The following is an 8,202-nucleotide window of genomic DNA, read 5'->3' on the forward strand; positions in this document are numbered from 1 at the left end:
GCACGGCCGCCGGACCTCCGTGTCGTCACCGCCGGCCGCCATCTGTTCACTTGATTTATTTGACTTAATGTCTTGGGTTTTGTTCTCCTGCTAACTAGTTTTTTTTCACGGGGGTCCTAATAGCTCTGGCGGTTTGGCATGCGGACCCCCGTTACCCCGGTCACTGGATTTACTTTTTGTTTTGATCAAACACTAAACATTTCCATGGCGAAGCTTTACAGTGGCGCTTCCCAGCCGCTCGCCGCGCTTCCTGTTTACTTCCCACTTTTATGGCTTTTTGTTTTTTGGTACAATGCGAACCTTGCGGAGGCCGAGAGGTTTCACCGCAGCCTGAAGCGAGCCGACGGGAGATGGCCGCCTTATGACTTGTCGCTCTGGGAAGGTCATCGCCATCATCGGCATGGAGGATCGGGGCTGGCTCCGGGATCATGCAGGCCCTTGGGGGACCGTGTGCCATGAAACACGCCACGCTCCGCACAGGTGATTTGCACACCGTAACATAGTATGTTAGGCTGAAGGACAATGTCCATCCAGTTCGGCCTGCTTCCACCCCCCTTGTGGATCCAGAGGAAGGCAAAAAAAAAAGAGTAATAAGTGATTACAGTTCCGTCAAATCCAGTGATTATAGTTGACATCCGCTCTGACTAGTCATTAAGTTTCCTTTTCTTCTGTATCTGGCCCAGACCCTCATGACGACTTCTCCCGGCCACAACTTCTCTTTGCAGAATGTGACACAGACCTCTTCTTGTTTTTTTGCTTTTCGATCACCATCCCCACATTGGCTACACTCACACAATCCTCTATTCTATAGTACTAATGCCACCTATGGTAGGCAGCACACAATAGTAATACCCCCGGATGCCTCCACTTATTAATTCTGCCCCTTTTGTTCCCATACACTAATGCCCCCTTGCCTCCTGTGTCGCTCCTGTAATGGACATGCTTTCCTTCGCTGACTTCTGCGTTGAGGTCACGTTAAAATCACATGATCGCGGTGGACATTACCCAGCCTGACAAGCACCAGGGCCAGAAATGGACTACAGTCAGCGTGTTTGTCACATGACTGAAAGTCGCGGAAGTCAGTCGGAGATGACCGCTGACGGGGAGCGATGCCGGGGGAGAGTAGGGATTCTTAATTTGAACACACTTCAATTTAAAATCTGGGGGCCTGACTGCTGTGCCCGCTGTCTTTTGTCAATGAGTGAAGTGGGCGCCGGCACCTGCCTGCCGGTGGCTTTTACATTGCAGCTCCCAGCAATCGCTAAGCACCATCCGGCACTGCGGATCGGCTTCCCACTGACATCTGCTCTAAAGTCCAGTCGTAATATGCAGACATCCGGAATCTCCTGTATAATGAATGCAGCAGCGCCCATAGAGGGGCCGGACGCGGCTCCCCGCAGCGTGCTGTGCTTCTGAGAGACTCGGCCTCTCTAACAGCTCTTGTTCTACAGTCATGTGACTTGTTTCATTGCTGCCACTTACTGCCAGCCCCTATATGTGGGGGCAATGCTCGGGCATGTAGCAGACGTGTTGTATGACCTCTATGTGGAGGCCATGCTCAGGCATGTAGCATACGTGTTGTATGACCTCTATGTGGAGGCCATGCTCAGGCATGTAGCAGACATATTGTATGACCTCTATGTGGAGGCCATGCTCAGGCATGTAGCAGACATATTGTATGACCTCTATGTGGAGGCCGTGCTCAGGCATGTAGCAGACGTGTTGTATGATCTATATGTGGGGGCCATGCTCGGACATGTAGCAGGCGTGTTGTATGATCTATATGTGGGGGCCATGCTCGGGCATGTAGCAGGCGTGTTGTATGACCTCTATGTGGAGGCCATGCTCAGGCATGTAGCAGACATATTGTATGACCTCTATGTGGAGGCCATGCTCAGGCATGTAGCAGACATGTGTTGTATAACCTCTATGTGGGGGCCATGCTCAGGCATGCTCAGACATGTGTTGTATGACCTCTATGTGGGGGCCATTCTTGGACATGTAGCAGGCGTGTTGTATGACCTATATGTGGAGGCCATGCTCAGGCATGTAGCAGATGTGTAGTATGACCTCTATGGGGGGGGGGGCATGCTCGGGCATGTAGCAGGCGTGTTTTATGATCTCTATGTGGGGGCCATGCTCGGACATATAGCATATGTGTTGTATGACCTCTATGTGGAGGCCATGCTCAGGCATGTAGCAGACATATTGTATGACCTCTATGTGGAGGCCATGCTCAGGCATGTAGCAGACATGTGTTGTATGATCTATATGTGGGGGCCATGCTCGGACATGTAGCAGACATGTGTTGTATTACCTATATGTGGGGGCCATGCTCGGGCATGTAGCAGACGTGTTGTATGACCTATATGTGGGGGCCATATTTGGGCAGGTAGCAGGCGTGTTGTATGACCTTTATGTGGGGGCCATGCTCGGGCATGTAGCAGATGTGTAGTATGACCTCTATGGGGGGGGGGCATGCTCGGGCATGTAGCAGGCGTGTTTTATGATCTCTATGTGGGGGCCATGCTCGGACATATAGCAGACGTGTTGTATAACCTCTATGTGGGGGCCATGCTCAGGCATGCTCAGACATGTGTTGTATGACCTCTATGTGGGGGCCATTCTTGGACATGTAGCAGGCGTGTTGTATGACCTATATGTGGAGGCCATGCTCAGGCCTGTAGCAGACATATTGTATGACCTCTGTGGAGGCCATGCTCAGGCATGTAGCAGACATGTGTTGTATGATCTATATGTGGGGGCCATGCTCAGACATGTAGTAGATGTGTTGTATGACCTCCATGTGGGGGCCATGCTCAGGCATGTAGCAGACGTGTTGTATGACCTCCATGTGGGGACCATGCTCAGGCATGTAGCAGACGTGTTGTATGATCTATATGTGGGGGCCATGTTCAGGCATGTAGCAGGCGTGTAGTATGACCTATATGTGGAGGCCATGCTCGGGCATGTAGCAGACGTGTTGTATGACCTGTATGTAGGGGCCATTTTTGGGCAGGTAGCAGGCGTGTTGTATGACCTTTATGTGGGGGCCATGCTCGGGCATGTAGCAGATGTGTAGTATGACCTCTATGGGGGGGGGGCATGCTCGGGCATGTAGCAGGCGTGTTTTATGATCTCTATGTGGAGGCCATGCTCGGACATATAGCAGACGTGTTGTATAACCTCTATGTGGGGGCCATGCTCAGGCATGCTCAGACATGTGTTGTATGACCTGTATGTGGGGGCCAGTCTTGGACATGTAGCTGGCGTGTTGTATAACCTCTATGTGGGAGCCATGCTCAGGCATGTAGCAGACATGTGTTGTATGACCTCCATGTGGTGGCCATGCTCAGGCATGTAGCAGGCGTGTTGTGTGACCTATATGTGGGGGCCATGCTCGGGCATGTAGCAGGCGTGTTGTATGACCTATATGTTGGGGCCATGCTCGGGTATGTAGCAGACGTGTTGTATTACCTCCATGTGGGGGCCATGCTTGGACCTGTAGCAGACATGTTGTATGACCTATATGTGGGGGCCATGCTCGGGCATGTAGCAGATGTGTGTTGTATGACCTGTGTGTGGGGGCCACGCTCGGGCATGTAGCAGATGTGTGTTGTATGACCTGTGTGTGGGGGGCATGTAGCAGACATGTGTTGTATGACCTCTATGTGGGGACCATGCTCAGGCATGTAGCACACGTGTTGTATGACCTATAAAACCGGGGCCATGCTCGGACATGTAGCTGGTGTGTTGTATGACCTGTGTGTGGGGGCCATGCTCGGGCATGTAGCAGGCGTGTTGTATGACCTCTATGTGGGGGCCATGCTCAGGCATGTAGCAGACGTGTTGTATGACCTATATGTGGGGGCCGTGCTCGGACCTGTAGCAGACATGTGTTGTATGATCTATATGTGGGGGCCGTGCTCGGACATGTGGCAGACGTGTTGTATGACCTCTATGTGGGGGCCATGCTCGGGCATGTAGCAGACGTGTTGTATGATCTATATGTGGGGGCCATGCTCGGGCATGTAACAGACATGTTGTATGACCTCTATGTGTGGGCCATGCTCGGGCATGTAGCAGACGTGTTGTATGACCTCTGTGGGGGCCATGCTCGGGCATGCAGCACACGTGTTGTATGACCTCTATGTGGGGTCCATGCTCGGGCATGCAGCACAGATGTGTTGTATGACCTCTATGTGGGGGCCATGCTCAGGCATGCAGCACACGTGTTGTATGACCTCAATGTGGGGGCCATGCTCGGGCATGCAGCACACGTGTTGTATGACCTGTGTGTGGGGGCCATGCTCGGGCATGTAGAAGACGTGTTGTATGACCTCTATTTGGGGGCCATGCTCAGGCATGTAGCAGATGTGTTGTATGATGTATATGTGGGGGCCATGCTCGGACATGCAGCAGATGTATGTAGCAGATGTGTTGTATGATCTATATGTGGGGGCCGTGCTCGGACCTGTAGCAGACATGTGTTGTATGATCTATATGTGGGGGCCGTGCTTGGACATGTGGCAGACGTGTTGTATGACCTTTATGTGGGGGCCATGCTCGGGCATGTAGCAGATGTGTGTTGTATGACCTATGTGTGGGGGCCATGCTCGGGCATTTAGCAGACGTGTTGTATGACCTTTATGTGGGGGCCGTACTCGGACCTGTAGCAGACATGTGTTGTATGATCTATATGTGGGGGCCGTGCTTGGACATGTGGCAGACGTGTTGTATGACCTCTATGTGGGGGCCATGCTCGGGCATGTAGCAGACGTGTTGTATGATCTATATGTGGGGGCCATGCTTGGGCATGTAGCAGATGTGTTGTATGATCTATATGTGGGGGCCATGCTTGGGCATGTAGCAGATGTGTTGTATGATCTATATGTGGGGGCCATGCTTGGGCATGTAGCAGACATGTTGTATGACCTATATGTGGGGGCCATGCTCGGGCATGCAGCACACGTGTTGTATGATCTATATGTGGGGGCCATGCTTGGGCATGTAGCAGATGTGTTGTATGATCTATATGTGGGGGCCATGCTTGGGCATGTAGCAGACATGTTGTATGACCTATATGTGGGGGCCATGCTCGGGCATGCAGCACACGTGTTGTATGACCTCTATGTGGGGGCCATGCTCGGGCATGTAGCAGACATGTGTTGTATGACCTCTATGTGGGGGCCATGCTCGGGCATGTAGCAGACATGTGTTGTATGACCTCTATGTGGGGGCCATGCTCGGGCATGTAGCCCACATGTGTTGTATGACCTCTATGTGGGGGCCATGCTCGGGCATGTAGCAGACATGTCTTGTATGACCTCTATGTGGGGGCCATGCTCGGACATGTAGCAGACATGTGTTGTATGACCTCTGTGGGGGCTATGCTCGGGCATGTAGCAGACATGTGTTGTGTGACCTCTATGTGGGGGCCATGCTCGAGCATGTAGCAGACGTGTTGTATGACCTCTATGTGGGGGCCATGCTTGGGCATGTAGCAGGCGTGTTGTGTGACCACTATGTGGGGGCCATGCTTGGGCATGTAGCAGATGTGTTGTATGATCTATATGTGGGGGCCATGCTCGGGCATGTAGCAGACATGTGTTGTATGACCTCTATGTGGGGGCCATGCTCGAGTATGTAGCAGACATGTGTTGTATGACCTCTATGTGGAAGCATGCTCGTGCATGTAGCAGGCGTGTTGTGTGACCTGTATGTGGGGGCCATGCTCGGGCATGTAGCAGACATGTGTTGTATGACCTCTATGTGGGGGCCATGCTCGGGCATGTAGCAGACATGTGTTTTATGACCTCTGTGGGGGCCATGCTCGGGCATGCAGCACACATGTGTTGTATGACCTCTATGTGGAAGCATGCTCGGGCATGTAGCAGGCGTGTTGTGTGACCTGTATGTGGGGGCCATGCTCGGGCATGTAGCAGACATGTGTTGTATGACCTCTATGTGGGGGCTATGCTCGGGCATGTAGCAGACATGTGTTGTATGACCTCTATGTGGGGGCCATGCTCGGGCATGTAGCAGACATGTGTTGTATGACCTCTATGTGGGGGCTATGCTCGGGCATGTAGCAGACGTGTTGTATGACCTCTATGTGGGGGCCATGCTCGGGCATGTAGCAGACATGTGTTGTATGACCTCTATGGGGGGGCTATGCTCGGGCATGTAGCAGACATGTGTTGTATGACCTCTATGTGGGGGCCATGCTCGGGCATGTAGCAGACATGTGTTGTATGACCTCTATGTGGGGGCTATGCTCGGGCATGTAGCAGACGTGTTGTATGACCTCTATGTGGGGGCCATGCTCGGGCATGTAGCAGACATGTGTTGTATGACCTCTATGGGGGGGCTATGCTCGGGCATGTAGCAGACATGTGTTGTATGACCTCTATGTGGGGGCCATGCTCGGGCATGTAGCAGACATGTGTTGTATGACCTCTATGTGGGGGCCATGCTCGGGCATGTAGCAGGCGTGTTGTGTGACCTCTATGTAGCACTGAGACTTGTCCTTTTGATGGGTTCCATGTGCTGCGAGTTGCACAACACTTCATGCGGCGCTCTCCTCCTCGTGTCACGGGCTCTGTACACGGGTGGTACACGGCATTCCTCCTGCTTGTCCTCAGGCCGGCCGTGGTAATGGGGGCTAGGAGCGGAGCCGTCTGCACTGGGCACATTGTAACAAAGTCCTCTCCCCTGTTGGGCTTCTGGCACTGGTCCGTGTGGAAGCCCTGGATGTAATAAACCTCGGCCGTACCAGCCAGGAACCGTCAAAACGATTTCCGTTCTCTAATGCAAGCAGAGATCTTGTTTACAGTCTGTTACAGTGTATCAGTATAGGAAGCCTGAGCTAAAGATCAGTGTCTGTGTCCAGGCCGACACATTGTAACAAACCCTGCTGTGTGAGTGTGGAGGTACAAATAATCTGTAGTCATCGGCACTCCATAGTGATACAGGTGGGATTCATGGGGGGGGGGTTAGTATCACTACTGGGTCACTAAATGGGGTCATTATTGCTATGGGCACCACTAACGGGCACTATCAGTACTGCTGCCAGGCAGCATAATGAGTTGGGGTACCCTGTGGCCACTAGTGGGAGGATGTACTGGCGCCCAGGTACCACATGTTTCATGATGAAGTCTTCCTCTTCTGTTATTCTCCCCTCACCAGGGGGGGCGCTCTTGTCAGCTCTTTCCTTTTTGTCAGTTCCCCATTTTGCAGAATGAAGACTGTTGACATGCAGGGGTCGCCTGTCGGCCTCGCTCACCCAGCGGACTACTTATTGTATGTCTTCAAGTTTGATTGCAGTTGAATGGGATGTCTGAGATCAGAAAAATCTGGCTGCTCTCTCATAAAGAACCACCCAACTCCCTGGCTGTGCGGTACAGCTGCAATACCAGTTGCAACCTGCAGCTAGCTGTGGCGCTGTTTCTGGAGGAAAGCACCGTATCTTAGTAATCCTGCAGCCCCCTCTGCGCTCCTTCCTGACCATCTACATCAGCGGGGTGTAGCTTCCACACAGCGGCTGGGATGCCCTTTCTTAATGCAGTTTTATCTAAATGCGCTCTTAAAGGAAAACGTCCTCTTACAGAAGTCACTTTTTTTAATACTAAATATCCTTTTAAGAATTTTGGGTGACTTGATTTTTATGTCACACGGACCACTGATGGATGTCACAGCTCGCCTCCTCCCCTCCCTGCACACTGACCACTAAGACTAATAATAGCCTGATGCTTCCTGTTCTGTATAGAAAACTTCTCAGCCGTCATCTCATTATTGTCACAGGCAGGATAACACTGAGAGGAGACACCTATGTATAGTTAACACAGGACCCACCAGTCACAATAGTCACAGCTCACCTCCTCCCCTTCCTGTACAGACAGGATTACACTGAGAGGAGACACCCATATATAGATAACACAGGATCTATCATTCACAATAGTCACAGCTCACCTCCTCCCCTCCCTGTACAGACAGGATTACACTGAGAGCAGGCCCCCTATGTATAGATAACACAGGACCCACCAGTCACAATAGTCACAGCTCCCCTCCTCCCCTCCCTGTACAGACATGATTACACTGAGAGGAGACACCTATGTATAGATAACACAGGACCCACCAGTCACAATAGTCACAGCTCACCTCCTCCCCTCCCTGTACAGGCAAGATTACATGGAGAGGAGA

This window comes from Eleutherodactylus coqui, chromosome 7, assembly GCF_035609145.1.
Source record: "Eleutherodactylus coqui strain aEleCoq1 chromosome 7, aEleCoq1.hap1, whole genome shotgun sequence".
NCBI classification, from domain to species: domain Eukaryota; kingdom Metazoa; phylum Chordata; class Amphibia; order Anura; family Eleutherodactylidae; genus Eleutherodactylus; species Eleutherodactylus coqui.